This window comes from Ascaphus truei, chromosome 2 (genome assembly GCF_040206685.1).
Source record: "Ascaphus truei isolate aAscTru1 chromosome 2, aAscTru1.hap1, whole genome shotgun sequence".
Lineage (NCBI taxonomy): Eukaryota > Metazoa > Chordata > Amphibia > Anura > Ascaphidae > Ascaphus > Ascaphus truei.
The window spans coordinates 182,657,579-182,678,802 of record NC_134484.1 but is presented as its reverse complement, the minus strand read 5'-3'; the positions used below and the strand labels follow the sequence as shown (position 1 = coordinate 182,678,802).

The 21,224-nt window shown below is 41.4% G+C and overlaps 1 protein-coding gene across 6 annotated transcripts in view; it reads right to left on the bottom strand.

Annotated features, from left to right (window-relative positions):
* ATXN1 (ataxin 1) overlaps positions 1-21,224 on the bottom strand; it is a 324,357-nt gene that overhangs the window by 87,874 nt on the left and 215,259 nt on the right. For 5 of the 6 annotated variants that reach the window (XM_075585648.1, XM_075585651.1, XM_075585649.1 and 2 more), the window contains one exon: positions 20,786-20,907. The exons of the other annotated variant lie outside the window; for it this stretch is intronic. The gene's annotated coding sequence lies outside the window, so the exon portion shown is untranslated. The remainder of the gene's footprint in view (positions 1-20,785; positions 20,908-21,224) is intronic. 6 annotated transcript variants of the gene reach the window in all.

The following is a 21,224-nucleotide window of genomic DNA, read 5'->3' as shown; positions in this document are numbered from 1 at the left end:
ATTGCATTGTACTGTCATCTGGCAGCAAAGCAGTCTGGTTTCGTAATAAAATGTTTTAGAACCACAATCACTGCAGGGTTTTTTTTTTGTGTGTTTTGTTTTCTATTGAACCGTACATGCACAGCGGAGAGGCGTGTGTGATAAGATCAAACACACAAAGAGAAGAGCGCAAGGAAAGACTGTATCAGTAAAAATATTCCATTTATATTAATTATATGACAAATGAAAAACTTACATGTACAAAATGGTTGAACATGATATAAGTAGTTGTCTTCCGAAAAGAGGCACTTGTGTGCTGACCGTGGATCAAAGGCACCCAGCAAGGAAGCACGGACTCCACAAACTCCCCTAAGGAGAGATGCAGTCTGCGCTGGACCTGACCTAGCTGGTATTACAAAAATGTCAGCTACCTCGTGGTAACGCCAAACGTGTGACATCACTGTGTGATGACTCAACCTCAACATGTTTCAAGTAACATGCGCTTCATCGGGCAGCTTTTGTTGAGGACAATGTGTAATATGCAAGTATATGTTACGTGGCAAAATCATTAAGAATAATTTCTCACTGACTGCCCCACACCAGCCCTTCCCCTCAATACCCGACTAGCACCCTCTCTATCCACCTTTAAGACTCACCTTAAAACGCACCCGCTTAACGAAGCATATAGGTAGCACCGTGGCTAATACTATACACCTGATACATAAAGCTTGCCCCCCTGCAGACGCACATACCAGAATTCCCTCCTACTGTCTCTGTATGTTCCTCTTACCAATTAGATTGTAAGCTCTTTGGTGCAGTGACTCCTTTTCCTAAATGTTACTTTTATGTCTGAAGCACTTCTTCCCATTATGTGTTATTTGTATTATTTGTTATTTATATGATTGTCACATGTATTACTCCTGTGAAGAGCTATGTACATTAATGGCGCTATATCAATAAAGACATACATACATATCACAGGCCTGGTAAAGAATATAAAGTTTTAAACTTTATTAACAGTCATGCAAGCTTTTTGTTTATGCAATTAGTTGCCTGTGTGGGCTCCAATATATTGGTAAAACTATCAGATCGCTTAAAATACGAATTGAAGAACACATTAATGGCATAAAAAATGCAAATCGTCTTAATGCAGACGGGTTACAATTCATAATCTGGCGCCACATTTTGTAGATAAACATGCAGGAATCCTGACCGCTTCAAATTTAGAGGACTGGAGGTGATCCCTAGAAACCCCAGAGGGGGAGATCGAGATCTCTAGTTACAACAGAGAGAACAGTACTTGATTTTCACCTTGCATAGCAAGGCATCTTTAGGCCTAAATGAAATGATATAACTTAACCCGTTTCTCAAATATCACCTTCTGCATATGTATTTGGGACAATTGTAATGGCTGCATTCTATGATGTACATACAATTGGGTTTTTGTTTTTAAATTTAGTACTGTTCCATTTATCCTTTCATTTACTTTGTTAGCCTGCAGTCATCTAGTCCAAATAGATTGTCAAGGATTGTATGTCCATCGTATAACGGCACCCATGTGATGTTATATATTTGTTTTATTATTATGTTTATGTTTTGTATTGTCTTTGTATTTATTAGGTGTGTCAATTTAGTCCATGCATGAGTGGTTGAGATTAATTGGATCTCCTTCTGGAGGTGTGGCTTATGACCATATTAATTCTGCATCTATGTGATCCATAGACTGAACCCCTGATGAAGTGTATGTTACGTGAACCACGCTGAGGTTGAGTCATCACACAGTGATGTCAGACATTTGGTGTTACCACGAGGCAGCTGACATTTTTTTCATGCTAGCTGGGTCAGGTTCAGCGCAGACTGCATCTCTCCTGTGTCAGCACATACGTGCCTGTTTTCAGAAGATTACTTTTTACTGTATATAATGTTATACCATTTTGTACATGTAAGTTTTTAATTTGCCATATATTTGATATAAATTGAATATTTTTACTGACAGTCTTCCTTTGCGCTCTTTTCTTTGTGTGTTTGTCCTGATCCAGTTTTCCCCATTGATTGCGGGAGGATTTAGAGCAGCAGGAGAGACTGCTGTTATGGGATTACGAGTTGGTGACTCTGGGATCTGCGTGTGAGCCTCTGGTTGTGTGTGTGGTAAGATGGCAGAATCTTTCAACATACAGTATACGCATTCCAAATGCACTGGACCATGACATCACCAGCATCAGTATTACCAACCCACGTCCTTGTCATCAGGATCTCCTGGTCAGTCATGGTAGCCCAAAGAGGTCACCAAAATGCGTCTTAACCTTCTCTGGTCCTCCCCCTCCAAGGATGTGTTGGCAGCCAGTGATTGGCTACCTTAGTTGTTCAGCTGAACACCTACACCTGGGGAGCATGAGTCAGGCTAGGAACAGCATTTTGGTGGGTTTTTAAATCTTAAGGGGTATAACAGTGTTTCTGAGGGTGCTACTCACCTCTTCTCATGTGGTAGCAGCCACACAGCTGCCCACCATCCCACCTCTTCTTTTATAAGGTTTAGAAATGGTGGTTGCTTTTAGGCCATGAAGGATTCAGTGAGAGAGCATCTGTTTCAATATTGGTAATTGTGTAACTTGTAAATGTTATATTGTTTTATGTTTTTTTAATAAAAATAAATGTATATACCTTTTAAAAATTACAATAATAAGAGAAGGAAAGATTAATTATGCATTAATCTGTCACAGCAGGTATGGGGATCTTGGCAGGGTTTAGTGGAACAAAGCGTGAATTGGTCCACCATTTTTTTAGCATGTTCTTGTATAACGCTGCAATATGTAGTGCTTTACAGAAACATTTTTTTGCAGACACAGCCCCTGCCCCGTGGAGCTTACAATCTATGTTTTTGGTGCCTGAGGCAAAGGGAGATAAAGTGACCTGCCCAAGGTCACAAGAAGCTGACACCGGGAATTGTACCAGGTTCCCCTGCTTCAAACTCAGTGCCAGAGTCCGTGTCTTTACTCACTGAGCCATGCTTTCTCATTCTCCCGTCCTCATTTGGGGGATATGTGGGAGGCAGCATGGGAGCATGCCCTTGAGGCAACCTTAGGCCAAGCTCACGGTGGCTGCTTGGCTGTGCGGGCCCCGCGCTCACTCCTGCAGCCACAGCGATGCCTACGCCAGCTGCAGGAGATGGGTCACAGCATTCGGGGGCTTGGTGGGGGGGCATGGCGGACGCGTTACGGAGCCGGTTCACCATCATTGGCTGAACCAGCTCACGTGACGATGACGTCACGCTACTGCAGCACGAAAATTAAATTTCTTTCGTGGCGGCAAAATGTCGCTGCGCAGTGCCGCGTGCACTTGAGGAAATACGATAGGCAATCAGGTAAGAGTCCTTGAAGTTCACGCGGACACAAGCGTGCGCATGGAACGACGCCCCCACCGTGAGCTCGGCTAGTCGCTTCCAGAGCTTGGATATGGTTCAAGGTAACCTTAAAGGAGCAATCCATGCAATATCCTACATGTGTTTGTGTGTTTTTTTTAAATAAATCAGTTCTGTAGTATTAGATAATACTATCTAATCATCAACTTATTTTTAAAATTCAACTCAATGCCATTTTTAATGAATTGTAATATACTGAACATCTTTTTATTTCTATAGCAGTCTTTAGCCCACCTCTCAAGCAGTGCAAGAGCTTTGCAACACTTTCCTGTTTGTGATCATTTGTTGCCAATAATCCCAGTTTTTTGAACTGCAGACTGTAACAATAGATAATGTTACCTTAGTAATATAAGGATACATTGTAGCTGCTGAGTTACACTGACTGAAGGATTGATTGAAACTGAAAGGCGGCCGTTTAGTGAACTCTAGAAAGCAGGATCTTTGCTGATTGATCACATGAGAACAAATTGATCAGCAGCTTAGGTTATTGGTTTTCAATAAAGGTAATCAAATGCTGCATATATTAGCTGCATATATTATTTTTTAAAGTGTCACTTAGATTGCCTCTTTAAGACCCCCTTTGTTGTAAGGCATTTTGGTTTCCGGGCTGACAAGGTTCAGGTTGTGTTTTAAAATATTATTATGGTTGTTACAATTTTTAAATGTTTTATGGTTTGAGTCATTAATAAATGCTGTGACCATTACCTCAAAAAAGGTGTTACTGTATGTAATATTTTATTTAGGTAGGAGGGGGAAGAAAATGGGCCACAGGAGGTCATGGTTTTACCCATCTCCATTACCAATAGAATGCGGGACAATAGTGAACCAGAATGTTCTGTAATAAGCGTCAGAATAGAAGGTTGGCAATACTGCAGTACTGATTGGCTGCTCCGCAAGAAATCCCCCGAGAACCAAAGGTACCGGAGGGACGATTTGGGTTGTTGATCTTAAACAAACTAATCCAATGCAGTTCTAGTTCTACTGAAGTTAAAAATGGTTTATACCTATTCCTATTGTGTATTAAGCAAAACCAACTTGTAATGTACACTTGAAATACAATTAATCTACTCCTAAATACTTACCAATTTACATAGATGCTATTGATTTGATATGGAGATTAACTTACTCACTGAAACTGTAGTGCATATCTACAGGGCTCAAAAATACCATATTCACCAAGTCAAGAAAAAAAGTCTCTCGTCCCCCGCAAGTTACACATAAAACAGTTTAAGGGATTGGCTTCATGAATAATCTCCACACCCTCAATAATCATACAGAACCCCCACATGAGTAATATCTGTGCTCTTGCCCCTGTCTGCAAGAAGGAGGCTGCGGGAAGACAACGATCTGCTTGGCAGCACTGTAAGAATGGTGCTTGATGTTATTTTCTTTTGCTGATACAGTTTGGCAAGTCCCAGGTATATGACTGTTCCCGAGCCGGCTGGGGGACCACGAGTTTAAAAAGGTGCCAAAGCACATTGGGTTGTGTAGCTGTCAATCACTGTGGTGCTTTCCACTGTGCATTTGGCTCAAAGTTCCCCAACTGGCAAGTGGATAAGTGCATGAGCGTTGTATATCTACATCATCAAGAATGCTGCTTAACATTTGCTACTTCTGCCCATGTATTATTTTTGTTAAATATGTTGGGAACACTTAAAAGAGCAATTCAATAAATTAAAAAAAAAAAATTCTAGTAAAGAAATGTATTATGTCAAAAAGGCATCAGTCAGCTTTATGAATAGTTCACAATAACAGCATTCTCAGAGCAGTTCTTTTCATAGCACATAATTAGTTGGGCGTTTTTTCCAGAAAGGATAATAAATGCTTTGGCTGCTTTTATATGTGCAGAATGTACCCCAAAAAAAGCCAGGTACATCTCAGCTACAGTTGTTTGCACATCAACAGCAAGATAAGAATCACTTTTAAGGGTGCGGTCTCACTGAACCTTTACAAATTCTGTTTTCTTTTTAGAAGAAATGACCGTTACTTTCTCCTTTTCATTCTCGTCATACGATTCACTGTTCAGACCTCCACCTATTTTCGATTTTTGAATAATATTGATTAAAAAAAACAAGTTTTTAAGAACTGCTTAATGTCTCAGCTGTAATCTCTTCAACTTTGGAAATGTATCTAATTGTTTATTAGGTGAGCCAGGGCCGGATTATTCTTTGTAGGCCTTGGGCACTCTAATAATCATAGGCCCCCAAGATAGTCCTTCTATCCTATAATGGATAAACGTATCATTGAGATGGGCAGATGGCGAGCAGCATACAGCTCACTGAATGAAAGGTTTAGTTTTCTTCTTGATAGATCTATGTCCAGTGATAAAGTGGCCTCTAGAACAAGAGCATTAATAGATACATATCCATCAGATCTTGAAACATACATTCACAGATGAATTTCTATTGTTCTCACGTATGTGTATACAGACAAGAAATCTGTGGCAGAAATGATCAGAGCACAAATAGCACACAATTTGGTGACAAGTTTTCCAAATGTTAATATGGCTTTTAGAAGAATGTATCTTGCCATTTTTGGAACAAATAATAAAGTGCAATGTAAAATGGTGCTCACGCCACGTGTGCTCTGCTGAGGCTCCTCAGAACACTAAATCATTTAGTGTCCGGATTGCCTTAGAACAGGGGTGCGCAAACTGTGCGGCGGTTGCAGAGGCCCTGCGCTCTTCCCCAAGGCATTTAAATTAAATGCCGGGGGATCGTGCGAGGCCTCTGCAACTTCACTTACCGTGACTCAGTCCGCTTCAGTGACAACCATGTGACATGTCACATGACCCTGCGGCATCATTTGGTGCTTCAGACGAGGTAAGGGGGGCGCATGCAGTGGGGGAGAGACGGTAGGGGGGCGCAAGGCAAAATGATTGCGCACCCCTGCCTTAGAATATCCATAGAATAAAGTCCATATATCTGTGTGCTAGGGAGGAATAGCGCCTAATGGTATCCCACGGGTACTATATATAGGGTCAAATGAGTGAGAGCAGCAACTATTACCAGGGCTAATGCCCATTACCTGCTGAACACCCTCTCGGAACGGTCCGGCAGATCCACGGTGGGCAGCATCCGTTGTAGAAGAAAATCCAGAAAGCAGCTGATAAAGAGCTTGCGCACAAAACACGTAGGTGCGGTTTTTACCTGTCTATGTCCATATGAGCTAAATAAAACCTTTTTATGGGAGTTGCCCTTCTTGATCCTTATTTTTTCATCAGTCTTGGCCGTGCTCCGTTTTCTACACAGCTGTTTTCTGGGTTTTTGAAACAAACTGTGAAGGGGAGCGCTCTTTTTCCAAGTTAAAATGTATAAAGAACGGTTCTTGGTCAACCATGGGACAGAAATAACTATCATGACTTCAGCACTATTCTCAATTGAGTATGAGCTTTTGAAAAAAATGAAATTGGAAGATGTAGTCCGTGATTTTGCTAACAAAAAGAGCCGCAAAGTTAATGTTTAACGTACATTTACTTACAGTTGTGTGAAAAAGAAAGTACACCCTCTTTAAATTCTATGCTTTTACATATCAGGACATAATAACAATCATCTGTTCCTTAGCAGGTCTAAAAATTAGGTAAATACAACCTCAGATGAACAACACCGTGTCATGACAGATATACACAATAGCTTCAGCATAAATACTTAAATCAGTGGTTCCAGATTTGTTTTAAACTAGGCCCCTTAAAATAATTTGTCTGATAGCAATAGACACACACAGCCTTTTGTATGCGAGTACAATGTAAAATTCAAAAATGTGTAATTTCTTAAGACATCATTCTCTTAGTATGAACCTTGAAGCCCGAAATATAATATATATATATATGTGTATACACACATATATATATATATATATATATATATATATATATATATATATATATATATATATATATATATATATATATATATATATATATATATATATATATATATATATATATATATATATATATATATATATATATATATATGTGTGTATACACATATATATATATATTATATTTCGGGCTTCAAGGTTCATACTAAGAGAATGATGTCTTAAGAAATTACACATTTTTGAATTTTACATTGTACTCGCATACAAAAGGCTGTGTGTGTCTATTGCTATCAGACAAATTATTTTATTATTATTATTATTATTATTATTATTATTATTATTTATTATTATATATATACACACACACATCAAATGGAAATATTACTATATGCTCATTTGCATGAGCATATAGTAATATTTCCATTTGCTATACAGTTGTGTGAAAAAGAAAGTACACCCTCTGCTGCTGCTTCTGTGTGATGTCTGCCTTGCTGCGGGGGCGGGGCTTCTCTCTGCACACAGACAGCCCCTCCTCCTCCTGTCCCAGTTTTCAGCGTACATGGGGGACTGAAGCAGGCTTAAAAGTGAAAGTAAGTATTTGTGTGTTGTGTGTGTAGAGGTGGGAGACATATTGAGGGGAGGGGGAGAGAAAGAGAGCCATGGAGAGGTGGGAGACATATTGAGGGGAGGGGGAGAGAAAGAGAGCCATGGAGAGGTGGGAGACATATTGAGGGGAGGGGGAGAGAAAGAGAGCCATGGAGAGGTGGGAGACATATTGAGGGGAGGGGGAGAGAAAGAGAGCCATGGAGGGAGACATATTGGGGGGAGAGAAAGAGAGCCATGGAGAGGTGGGAGACATATTGGGGGGAGGGGGAGAGAGAGCCATGGAGAGGTGGGAGACATATTGGGGGGAGAGAGAGACATGGAGAGGTGGGGGACATATTGGGGGGAGGGGGAGAGAGAGACATGGAGAGGTGGGAGACATATTGGTGGGAGGGGGAGAGAGACATCGAGAGGTGGGAGACATATTGGGGGGAGGGGGAGAGAGAGACATGGAGAGATGGGAGACATATTGGGGGGAGGGGGAGAGAGACATGGGGAGGTGGGAGACATATTGGGGGAGGGGGAGAGAGACATGGAGAGGTGGGAGAAATATTGGGGGAGGGGGAGGGGGAGAGAGATGGAGAGGTGGGAGACATTGAGGGGAGGGAGAGACATATTGGGGGAGGGGGAGAGAGACACTGTGGAGAAGGTGAGAGAGAGACACTGTGGGGAAGGTGAGAGAAACACTGGGGGGAAGGTGAGAGAGAGAGACACTGGGGGAAGGTGAGAGAGGGAGAGAGACTGGGGGGAAGGTGAGAGAGAGAGACACTGGGGGGAAGGTGAGAGAGAGAGACACTGGGGGGAAGGTGAGAGAGAGAGACTGGGGGGAAGGTGAGAGAGAGAGACACTGGGGGGAAGGTGAGAGAGAGAGACTGGGGGGAAGGTGAGAGAGAGAGAGACACTGGGGGGAGGGAGAGACACAATGGCTAAACACAGGGATGAAGGTCAGGCAGAGATGGCAGAATTGAGGGGCTTGGGTGGATGAGTTTTGGGGGCTGAGGGTTCTTCTTTGGGTCAGAGGGGTCACTTCGGAGTATTGATCAGCAGGGGAGATTCATCAGTACCCCCCTTGAGTTTGGTTATGGGGGTCCCTGATCCCTGAGCAACATTTAAAACGGGAATAAATAAATAATACATAAAACTGGTAGGTAGGAGTGGATGACACTTGGGAAAGCAAATGGGAAAAGGAAAAAAAGGGGTGCGGGAGAGGGAAGGGATGTAGCAAAGAGGTGGATGAATGCCCCCTCAAATGTTTTGCCTTTGTGCACCAGAAAAAACATATTACCAGATGCCAGCAAACAATAAAATAAACAGTGATCCAATACCAGTATACTGCCTCCGTGCACGCCTGCAGCCCAAGCGATTTGTGAACTTGGCTGCAGGAGATTGTAGACGTGTGGCGGACGCGTCACAAAGCTGGTGCGCCCTCATTGGCTGAACAACCTCACGTGCGCTGATGTCATGTGATTTTGATTACATCAGGCAGAGGGGGCCCGAGAAATTTCATGGATGAAAAGGGGGGGGGTCGGCATAAAAAGTTTGCTCACCCCTGCCTTAGCAGGTCTAAAAATTAGGTAAATACAACTTCAGATGAACAACAACACATGACATATTACAACTTGTCATGATTTATTTAACAAAAATAAAGCCAAAATGGAGAAGCCATATGTGAAAAACTAAGTACACCCTTACTGCTTCCATAGGAATTAAGATGCTAAGTAGCAGACAGGTGCTGCTAATCAAATGCCCTTGATTAAGTGATCATCAGCAAGTGTGACCACCTCTATAAAAGCGAAGTTTTAGCAGTTTGCTGGTCTGGAGCATTCAGGTGTGTGTTAACACAATGCCAAGGAGGAAAGACATCAGCAATGATCTTAGAGAAGCAATTGTTGCTGCCCATCAATCTGGGAAGGGTTATAAGGCCATTTCCAAACAATTTAAAGTCCATCATTTTACAGTGAGAAAGATTATTCAAAAGTGGAAAACATTCAAGAAAGTTACCAATCTGCCCAGGAGTGGACGTACCAGCAAATTCACCCCAAGGTCAGACCATGCAATGCTCAGAGAAATTGCAAAAAAAACCAAGAGTTACATCTCAGACTCTACAGGCCTCAGTTAGCATGTTAAATGTTAAAGTTCATGACAGTAAAATTAGAAAAAGACTGAACAAGTATGGTTTGTTTAGAAGGGTTGCCAGGAGAAAGCCTCTTCTCTCTAAAAAGAACATGACCGCATGGCTTAGGTTTGCAAAGTTTCATCTGAAAAAAACAAAAGACTTCTGGAACAATGTCCTTTGGACAGACAAGACCAAAGTGGAGATGTTTGGCCATAAAGCACAGCGCCACGTTTGGCGAAAACCAAACACAGCATATCAGCACAAATACCTCATATCAACTGTCAAGCACGGTGGTGGAGGGTGGGAACCTTGCAGTCATTGAGTCAACCATGCACTCCTCTGTATGCCAAAGTATTCTAGAGTCAAATTTGAGGCCATCTGCCCGACAGCTAAAGCTTGGCCGAAATTGGGTCATGCAATGATCCCAAGCACACCAGAAAATCTACAACAGAATGACTGAAAAAGAAAAGAATCAAGGTGTTGCAATGGCCCAGTCAAAGTCCAGACCTCAACCTGATTGAAATGCTGTGGCGGGACCTTAAGAGAGCTGTGCATAAACAAATGCCCACAAACCTCAATGAACGGAAGCAACGTTGTAAAGAAGAGTGGGCCAAAATTCATTCACAACGATGTGAGAGACTGATGAAGTCATTCAGAAAACGATTACTTCAAGTTATTGCTGCTAAAGGTGGTTCTACAAGATATTGAGTCATAAGGTATACTTAGTTTTTCACACATGGCTTCTTCAATTTGGCTATATTTTTGTTAAATAAATCATGACACAGTGTAATATGTCATGTGTTGTTGTTCATCTGAGGTTGTATGTAACTAATTTTAAGACCTGCCAAGGAACAGATGATTGTTATTATGTCCTTATATGTAAAACCATAAAATTCAAAGAGGGTGTACTTTCTTTTTCACACAACTGTGAGAGCTACAGTAATATTCAACTTAATTCAGATATCCAACACTCTACATTGTACTATTTTGTTATGCAATTACTAGAGTGACCATATATGTCCTGGGTAAATAACGGAACAAATTTTGCGCTTGCGGCTGCGTATTCACGAATGGGCCTTCCTGACCACGCATGCACGATTGGCATTTGAATGCCATTCGTGTGCATGCATGATCAGCACTTGCCGGCCGCGCATGTGAGACTGGCAAGCGCCAATCGCACATGTGCAGCCGGCGCGGATAAAAACCGGGACAGTGGCAAAAAATTTGAGACAAAGGCCTAAAAACCTGGACTGTCCCGGCTAAACCGGGACGTCAGGTCACCCTAGCCGTTAAGCTACTTATTATTAATTTTTGATTATTCAACTTTCCATAATACTGTATCGCAAAAAAATAATTTAACGTTACATGCATGTGTATATACAGTATACTTCAACATCGGCAGATGTGTTATTATAATAAAAAGGTTTTGTAAAGTAATTCAATTAAAGCAAATTATTAAGATGGATTTAGCAGTTTTCTTGTCTCATTATTGAATTATGTGAGATTTTGGGGGGCCTAAAACTTTTTCATAGGCCCTACGGAGCTTTGTCGGCCCTGGGCACTGTACCATTGTACCCAGTGGATAATCCAGGCCTGGGTAAGGCAACCAACTATTTCCTAATAAAACTAGATTGCATATTCAGTGATATTTAAAATTGTTGCAGTATTTTGGGGTTATGCTCTCATCCCTAAATTTGCAATGCTAATCAACCTCAAACTACGAAAGATAATAGAGGAAGTGTTACATGTCTAAAGGTATTCATTTTATTGCACCTCAGACCTACAGATTTCTAACCATGAATGCACCTTTAAACAATAACTTTAGTGGAGAAAATGCTTCTCTAATAACAAAGGCATTTAACAAATACATAAAACAACAACAGTGTATCACTAAAACTGTCATTTGTTTCTTAGCCGCCTTTTGACCTTCACATGTATTGCAGTAAGCTAAAACTAGCTGGTCATGTTCAACATACACTACACACTCAACACATAAATTTGCAACTACAAAATAGATCAGTGTCTTAAGTAGGAACATGGTATTACACAAATTATAAAGTACACTATAAATATAATTTCTCATATGAAACAATACAAACTAATTGAATAACAGCAAAGCACCCGCTTGCATGCTCTACCTACGTATTTGTGTTTGCCTAATGTCAAAGCAGACAATCTGGGCGATTCAGACACAGGCCCCAACTCGTCATCAAATATAACACCAGCTCCTCTATGTCTATACCATGCATAATACAATAGGTAAAGCTTCAGAAGTTCATTAACTCATGTAATCCCTAACATAATATCTTCATCTAGACAAACTGCAAATGCTGTATTAAACACATCAGTACATTCTAGTCTTAGTGACACTGCATGGTATTAATATTTTGGCTAAAGAGGGAGAGGAGTAATCTTGAGGATAAGGCAATGGCCTTGAACGTTAAAGACCTCAATTAAAGACCTTCTTGAGGAATTGTGCATAACAAACAGGGTCTATTAACCAGGTAAAGACTAGTTTAGACTACAGCATACTGTAGGTAGATAAAAAGAAAGGATATATTTCAAATCCATCCCATATTACTAGACCTTTCATGTTTCTTCTACTATATTAGTCTGTAAATAATTACAGGTATAGGCATACTGCGTTAGTTGCAAGCTTTTGGCACTCGTTTCAAATTGGGCCTTTTGTTTTTTCTAATCTAATACTTGGGGGGAAGAATTGTCTTTGTGGGGGAAATTCTTCAGGCCGAGGCTGTTCCCTTTCCAGGCCTGGGACCTTCTGCTGAGACAATAATGGAAGGCACAGGAAGAGAAGCCAAAACGGACCATTGTAAAACAGGACTATTGTACCGTTTACAGGGCCAACTGTCAGGCAGCACCATGCAAGGGACCAGAGCTAAACTAGTAACCCAACTCTTGATCTTGCACGGAGTCAAGTAACAAAGGTTATAAACACCATATTCAGTGATGCACTGTAAATGCGGTAAGTGTATTTATATGCTTATGGTTTACAGAACGATAACTAATACCCATATTTAACTTTTCAGAGGTTAAAAAAATAAATAAAGAGCAAGTTACACAACAAAATTCACTCATCGGGTGTGCAATGTTTTGTGCATGCTTAAATATTTGAAGAGGGTGGCATGGCGTTCACTCTTAGATTAGCGGTCAGCACCCAGTAAAATTGCCTGATTGTAATCATTGATTTATTTTTGCACAGTCTAATCTTTCCCCCCCCCAACCCCCCCCCCCCTATTTGTTTGGTACTGCATTCAGCATTACATCGCTACGCTCAGTAACTTCCTTTTGTATAGTTGACTTTGAATTAAAGTCATATGTATAGTGTATCGAAGATAAAAAACGGGCAAATAAATATACTGCTGCGATTTATAATGTAAGGCAGCCCACTGCATTTTCTACTAGTGATTATGCTGTCGGACTAACTTACTACTGCGCCAAAGGAATGTGCAGCTGAATAAGACATTAACTAGAATCATTAATCATGGTTGCACTAAATTGCATGTTGTACCCGTCAGGTTTGATATACATTCTCATAATGTTATATAAATTCATGTGAACCCTCATGGGCAGAACTGTCCTGCTACCGTTTACATGACTCTCCCAGAAATGCAGAGGCTAAATGGATAGAACCACATTGAATAGAGTGAATATAGGATTAGCAGCCACAATGGGGAGGATAACTATGCAGCACTCATTTCCTACAAGTGATTAACCAGACACAATTATGTTATAGTGGGTACAAGAGAATCAAACTCCCATGCATGTGTTTGTGCGTCTTCCATAGGCCCCCAAACCTGCTTGCTTCACCCCATTGTGTCACATGTCATTCCGTGGTTAAAGTGCAGCAAGGATGCTGGCTGGTAATGGGCAAATGAGCACCCAGGGGAGGCGGGAGGGGATGGGGCGAGCCACTTTTAGCTTTATATCCACCTAATTACAATGATACCCTAATACATTCGTCTGCTGCATTAATCAGCTTATATGGATAAGCATTGGCTAAAGGAAGATACAAAAACAGTTGAAAACCAAACACAGCCAGAATATAAGGTTTGCGGAGAAAACAGCTGTCTTGTAGTGCGTCCACTGATTCTGTATCTTGCTTGCCCAAGGCTCAGTAGTATAAGCGGATTAATGCAGCAGGCAAAATATGGTATCTATGTAATGCAGTGGATATAAAGCGGATAGAAGTGACTTGGCCACTGAGCATTTACTTGCATGTCACTCACTGCCCAGAATCATTGCCTGCAGCATCACCGCTCTATGACAAGTGACAATGGAGTTTGGGACCTCTGAAAGACATGCAAACACAGCTATGGGTATTTTATCGTTGCTCAACAAGGGACAAAAACAGAAGCAAAGAAAATAAAATGGCATTAGTTTGGGTTTTGTAACTTTGGAAAGTAGAGGCCGTGTCGAGTTCAATTTTTTTGCATAATACAGTAAGTAGAGTCTCCCGATTTTAAGATAATATTTTCGAAATGGTCTATTTTTCTAATGCTGATATTAAGCTCTCCCCGGTGAATTGCTGATTACGAGGATGAAACCTCACATCCCATCCTTGGCTCGGTGCCCAACACATTCTTCATTCAAAATTTTGAAGACTGTGCAAATAGTTTTGAGGGACGAAAAAAAAAAAAAAAAGGATTAAGAAACAGAGTTCTAGATTACACGGACAAACGTAAAAGTGCAAATATAGTCACTACAAGGCCGCGTACATACTCCGACAGAATATTTTGTGTTTGTCGCGTGACGGCCTGGTCACGTGAGCGGTTCAGTCAATGGGGGCGAACCGCTCTCGTGACATCACGGCCACGCCTCCCAGTCGCACACTCCCAAAGGCCACGGATCGCTCAAACAACAGGTGGGCGCTCCGTCGCGCTCCGTCACGCTCGCGCCCCGTCACGCTCGTGCCCACTTTATCCGAGGCCTTAGGCTTCTGCCCTGCTCCAGATGATTCCATTCAAAGACAGACACATGTTTATTCCACCTTTATCTAGTTGTATTATTACTACACTGCAGATATGAGTTTATGGAACGGTGTTCTCTGCAAACTGCAAAAAGCAGCAGTACAACAAGCTGGTCAGATTCCACTCAAGTAGTGTGATACTCATTAGAAGGTAATCTACTACATGTAATCAGCGGTCTGAGAACATTTGACTTGCTTTTTTTAACCCTCTGCTTGAGGAACCCCAGTTTTTGACATGTTTTGGGGCTCTATCAACAGCACAGATTTACAAAGGAGCTAAGTGAATTCATGTGTTATTGTAACGTTACTGGTTATTAACAATATCTGGCCTGTCCCAGGCTCCATTATGAGAAGATGAAGAAACATTGATTTGGAGTTTTACAGAAAAGACCTTCACAACCCCATTTTGATCTGCTCTGTCACTATATAAAATTATAACATGGTTTATTTTTCTTTTTTATCATTGTGCCTAATAGTTGTGGGCAGAGGATATGATGCAAGTAAATACAGATATTTAGAGCCAAGCTTTGTTTAGACTTTGTAATCAGGAGCAAAATCAAACGTTCGTTACAGCTACAAATCATGTACAATGCTTAAAGAGCAAATATTATGTATGAGCACACATATTTCCCATAAGATAAACGCGCTGAATATAGCTTGAACTATGTTTTCATTAAAAAAAAAAAAACTTTGAATGCATTTTAAATGTCAGGGACAGAATCAATACTGCATATGGGAGAAAACAGCAGGATTCATTGAAACACTTCAAATACCTAACACAACAAATCTGGAAGATAACTTAAAAATGTAATTGTACAAAAAGACTTGTTAAAAATGATTGTGTTTTCACATGAAATACTGCGGAATGTATTTAACGCAATTGTGTTTTTTCCTTGGATACACTTGGTGCACTTTTTTCGCTTTAGAACTACAGAAGTTTTGTCTGCATTTAGACACATCTGCTTTGTTATAAAATCCCCATTTGCTTTTCCAAACAATTGGGGTTATTTCGTTTACTGTAAGTGTGATATTGCTGATTCGGCACTACCACACAAAGTCACATTGACTTGCATAAGAGTTTCCATGCAGTGCAGCCAAATCTGCACCATCGCACCTTACTGAATAATCCCCTGGGACTGTCACACAGACAGCAACCTCATTCAATTAGTGACTTTTACATTTCACATTCTTTTAGTTAGTAATTTCCATAAACGTGAACCTGCTACCTACCTCTTCTGCCACGAATGCTAAACACATTGTTGATACCAACAATTTTTATTGTCTATCACTTACTGTATGGCCCCCTGGCAATACAGAGATGTTAATGATGGCGGTGGTGGGCACTCATCTACTGATTAGGCCAGCCAATCTAAAGCAGAGTACTTGAACAGGTACAGTGGTAATCCGTGGCCACGAAGTACTCAGCAAAGCAGTGGCTCCAGCAGCACTCTGAGGAACAATACAGTAGCCATCTTGGCATTAATGTAGTCTATTAATGCAGAGTGATGGTACAGTGACACTGCCACAACCCTTCATCAGGTGTGAAAGACTGAGGGTTGTCCCAAAACGTTGTGCCACTGTCATTGTACCATCACTCTGCATTAATTCATCTTCTACATTAATGCCAAGCTGGCTGCTGTCTTGTTCCTCTGAGTGCTGCGGGAGCCGCTGCTTTGCTGATATGTTAATGATTCTCAGCAGTCATGTGTTCTTTTCAGAACTCGAGGCGTGAGCCTGGGAACAAAGAACAGTACAGAAAGCATAAGATGAAGTTATTGTGTCCAACACAGCACTGCTGAAAGGAAGAAAGCTCCAACCACAACGCTACCAAACAAGGTCACGCTCCTTCAAAACCATTTGGAAATGAAACACGGCATTCTCTCATAACTGATGACCGTTTTTACATCAAGTGGACCTAATTCGCCAAGACTGCTTCACTATGGATTTGTGGGTGGGGGGGGGAGGGGGAGGGGGGGAAACAGAAGAAAGTGACAGTAAAGTGAAGAGTAATGAATCGGGAGAGGTTGTTAAACCAAGCAGTTTCTATGTGGTTCTGGCATGGGAATGATCAGTTGTAAAATGAAAGGTTGTTGTAACTGGCAGACTTGACTACTGTTTAATCCAAGGCCTGGCCAGCTGCTGGCAACCAAACACACACTCATTCATTCATAAATTACAGAAATGAAATTAAAATGCAGCGGAAAAGCAGGAGGGAGAAAAGCAAAGTGTGTGTGTGTGTGTGTGTGTAAAAGTGTCAGAGAGAGAAATGGATATGGCATCGTTGTATCTCTGTTTTAACCTTTTGTTGTCAGAGGGGCTTGTAATGCACTGCAGAAAAGGCCACTCTTGCAGCTAAGCCTGATGTTTCCAAACTATGATGCCAATCAACAAACTCTCATTTGCCCTTTTTCAGTTTGCGGTGAATTTGCTTCCCAGTGCTGGAGTTCAGCGCCGTTCAAATGAATAGGGCTAAAACTTTCTCCAGCATGCAGATGGGTCTTCACAATCTACTAAGTAGGTGCCATCGTCAGAGGGGTTTGGGGCGGAGACCTTTGAATTTCGTTGTATATCTCCATCATACATGCCATCCCTGAACCTTCTAATCATGTGACCGAGTACATATTCACATGCTTCTTTGTATTAATACTTAGGGCCATATTAACGAAGATGTGCGAGTCCATATGACACCTTCTGGACTTGAAGACACTTTCCAGCCCCGTGCAATTAAATGTGCCATCAAGGGCCCTGTTTAATAAGCAGTGTTACTCCAGAAGGAATGGGCCGTAAAGGTCCATATTTAGCCAGACGTGGTGCACATGTTACAGAGTAGCACCAATTAACAAAGATGGCTCTTTGTGAGTAATGTAGCAACGTTTCCCAATTACAAAAAAAAAAAAAAAAAGAAACATTTTTCAAAAGAAAAAAACTCCTTTTGATTTCATTAAACTGTTTTGGGGGGGGAGGGGGGATTGACCTAGTTTTGAAACAGAGAGTTTTTGATACATAAAAATGTCAATACCTCATCTACCACAAAGTAAGAATTCTGATACATACTGTAGGGAAACCAAGAAGACGCAAACTCACAGACCTCACTTCAACTGTTAGAATTGACTCCCCTTAGCCAAACCTTAACCACAAAATGATTGAGAAGGAAGATGTATCAAACTACTATGTATGACACTACATGACCCTGTTAGACGACGATTGCAATGACTCAATGTACACATAATCATTATTAGGAAAACCACTCCTTCAGATTTCGCAACGTTTTTAAAGTTTTAATTGAGAGGAATTTAGGGGAATTCACCCCGGTAATAATCAGCAACACTTGACAGCCCCTGTCAGGGAAATTGGAGAAAAGAACAATCCTACTACTATCTTTACTAATTGTAAATCCATAAACTGAGTCATGAGATGACAGTGATTCCTCCGCTCCCCCCATTAATCCCCAACATGCAGCTAAAAGCATGACTCAAAGATTTGTTTTGTTCGTGTCTGGGCAAAATGTAAGCGTTATGCGTCCTACTACATAGAGTTTAGAAATAGGACTTGGCGGACAGGAGAGCAAGAAAACTTTTTGGGTGGCAGGTGCAGGTCCATGCAGTACGGATTGGCACACAGATAGTCACATTTACTGAATAAATCTGCACTACCGCACTTTACTGAATAAGCCCCAGTGACTCTCACACAGATAGCAACCTCATGCAATTAGTGACTGTTCCATTTCAGATTCTTTTACTCATTAATTCCCATAAACTTGAACCTATTCTGCCACGAATGCTTAACACAGCGAAATACGGAGGGACATTTTATTTTTTGTGTGGATACCAACATACAAAATGAGTAATGTAAAAATGTGTAAACACAGGAGAGGGTCTGCAGGGCCCACAGCACCAGCCTCATGTTGGCAGATATATATAATGCACAGGACATGGAAAGATAGTGAGGCGCACAGAATGTTAAATATCTTTATATAATATGTGTGATTGCTAAAAAACATGTACTTTCTCCCTGAGTACAATATATCACTGGGAGACACATAGACCCTCCTCACCCCCTCTTCCCTATATTTTCTTATGAAATCTCCCTGAAGTACATTGTTGTTTTCGGATGTTAGCCAGTACTCCGGTAACACGCTGCAATAAGAAGGAACAGGGACAGAAAAGATCAAAAGATTTTCAATTGTGTTTTGGAATGCTTTGTTTTCTGCCAAAACGAGAGTATACCAACAGTATGTCTTCTATTCATCTCTGGAATATCCAGTGATTGTTTTTGGGGTGTACCCATGCGGTTGCCCTGGGGGTTGGGCAATCTTCCCGTCAGACAACAAATGATGAAGTTATTATTGAAGTAGATTTTATTTTCTCTGTTTTATTAGATTGGAAAAGAAGTCTGGCCATAGGAGATGCTTTGTTAACCCTTTAAAATGCTTTGCAGCCTGCGGCACAATGGTTAAGAATATGTTGGAGACCGTGGGCAAGTCACATTGTGTCCCTGTGCTTCAGGCACCAAAAACATAGATTGTAAGCTCTGCCGGGCAGGGACTGTGTCTGCAAAAATCCTATGTACCGCGCTGTGTACCACAAACTCTACTGTAACTGTGAATCGCTTTGAGTCCCATTGGGAGAAAAAGCCCGATATGAAATCAACAGTTATTATTATTAATATTTAGACCACTTCCTGAGCTTATATCTTCATAATAAGGACAAATATTAAATAAATGACGTTGATGAACTGCACATGCTCCCATTTATGTATCACTCCAAGGTCCTTAATCAGTAAGCTGTGAAGCTGTTCTCCCTGCGTTGGGGAAGAGTTTAGTTGAAATACTGAAAAGGGGCCCTGGACATTTATGTAGGTCAAAACTAACTACAGGCATACCCCGGTTTAAGGACACTCACTTTAAGTACACTCACGAGTAAGTACATATCGCTCAATAGGCAAACGGCAGCTCACGCATGCGCCTGTCATCACGTCCTGAACAGCAATACCGGCTCCCTACCTGTACCGAAACTGTGCGCAAGCGGGGAGACTATAGAGCCTGTTACACATGCGTTATTTACATCAGTTATGCACGTATATGACGATTGCAGTACAGTACATGCATCGAAAAGTGGAAAAAAGGGAGTGCTTCACTTTAAGTACATTTTCGCTTTACATACATGCTCCGGTCCCATTGCGTACGTTAATGCGGGGTATGCCTGTAGTGTACGTAATGGCTGGTAAAGAAGTTTGCCAAATACAGTCTTGTTCAGGAGTGCACAAACTTCCTGTGCTGCGCCCCCCCTGCCAGCTCTCCTCCTCGGGTGCGTCCCCCCTTACCTCCAATGTAGCGTCAAATGACGCTGCGGGGTCATGTGACGTCACACCACGTGACCTGCGGCGTCATTTGACGTCACGTCTCTATGGTAACGGGCGTCATTTGATGCCCCGTTGCCATGGAGATGCGTGAACTGAAGTCGGTAAGTAAATTTACAGACACCTCGCGCTCTCATCGCAAGGCCTCGTTAACCGCCCCCCCCAATAAAGTCTTGCGCCCCCCAGTTTGCACACCGCTGGTCTAGTTAATACAGTATGGAAGACGCTAGCCTCACACTGCTTTGACAAACCACAAAAAAAGAAAAAGATCATTGGACCTCTAACAATATACACACAACATACAAAGGGGAAACATCACATTTCTCAAGCGCCAAGATCAGCTCATCAGAAGGTCCTTTAAATAATCTCTTTTTAACACTAATCTCCACCCTCTTGGTAGTGGTCGTGGATAGTCATTTGTAGAACCATTCCAGATCGATGCCTAAGGGATTAAGAAAATGTTCTACAAACAACAATAAAACGTATGATCCGGACAACTTACAACATTCACTGTGACAGGTCTGCAATACGTCCTGAGCTATCTTCCCCAGTGCCAGCAGTAGTGAGAGTTAAATGTCCCACAGCGGTTTCCAGCGCTTTCTCTTTATTCACACAAATAAATACCTAAAGAGAAGGGGGGAGAAAAGAAGGAGATAGCTACAATTAATTGCTTAACATAGTAACAGCAGCATCCAACTTGCTTGCTGGACCACATGCATTTTAATGAGATTTTTGAATGCAGGACCTAATGTGCAATTCACAGTCATATGAAATCCATCAGTAAAAGCTGGTCGGGAATACGCAGAAAGCACTTGAGTTCAGTGCCTTGCATTCTAACCAAGCACACTGTGTACCCAACAGCACGCAGCAGAGGCTTTTCATTAAGAGACAAGAACAGAGCTAATTTCTCAGCAAAATTACACCAAGATATGTGGGATTAA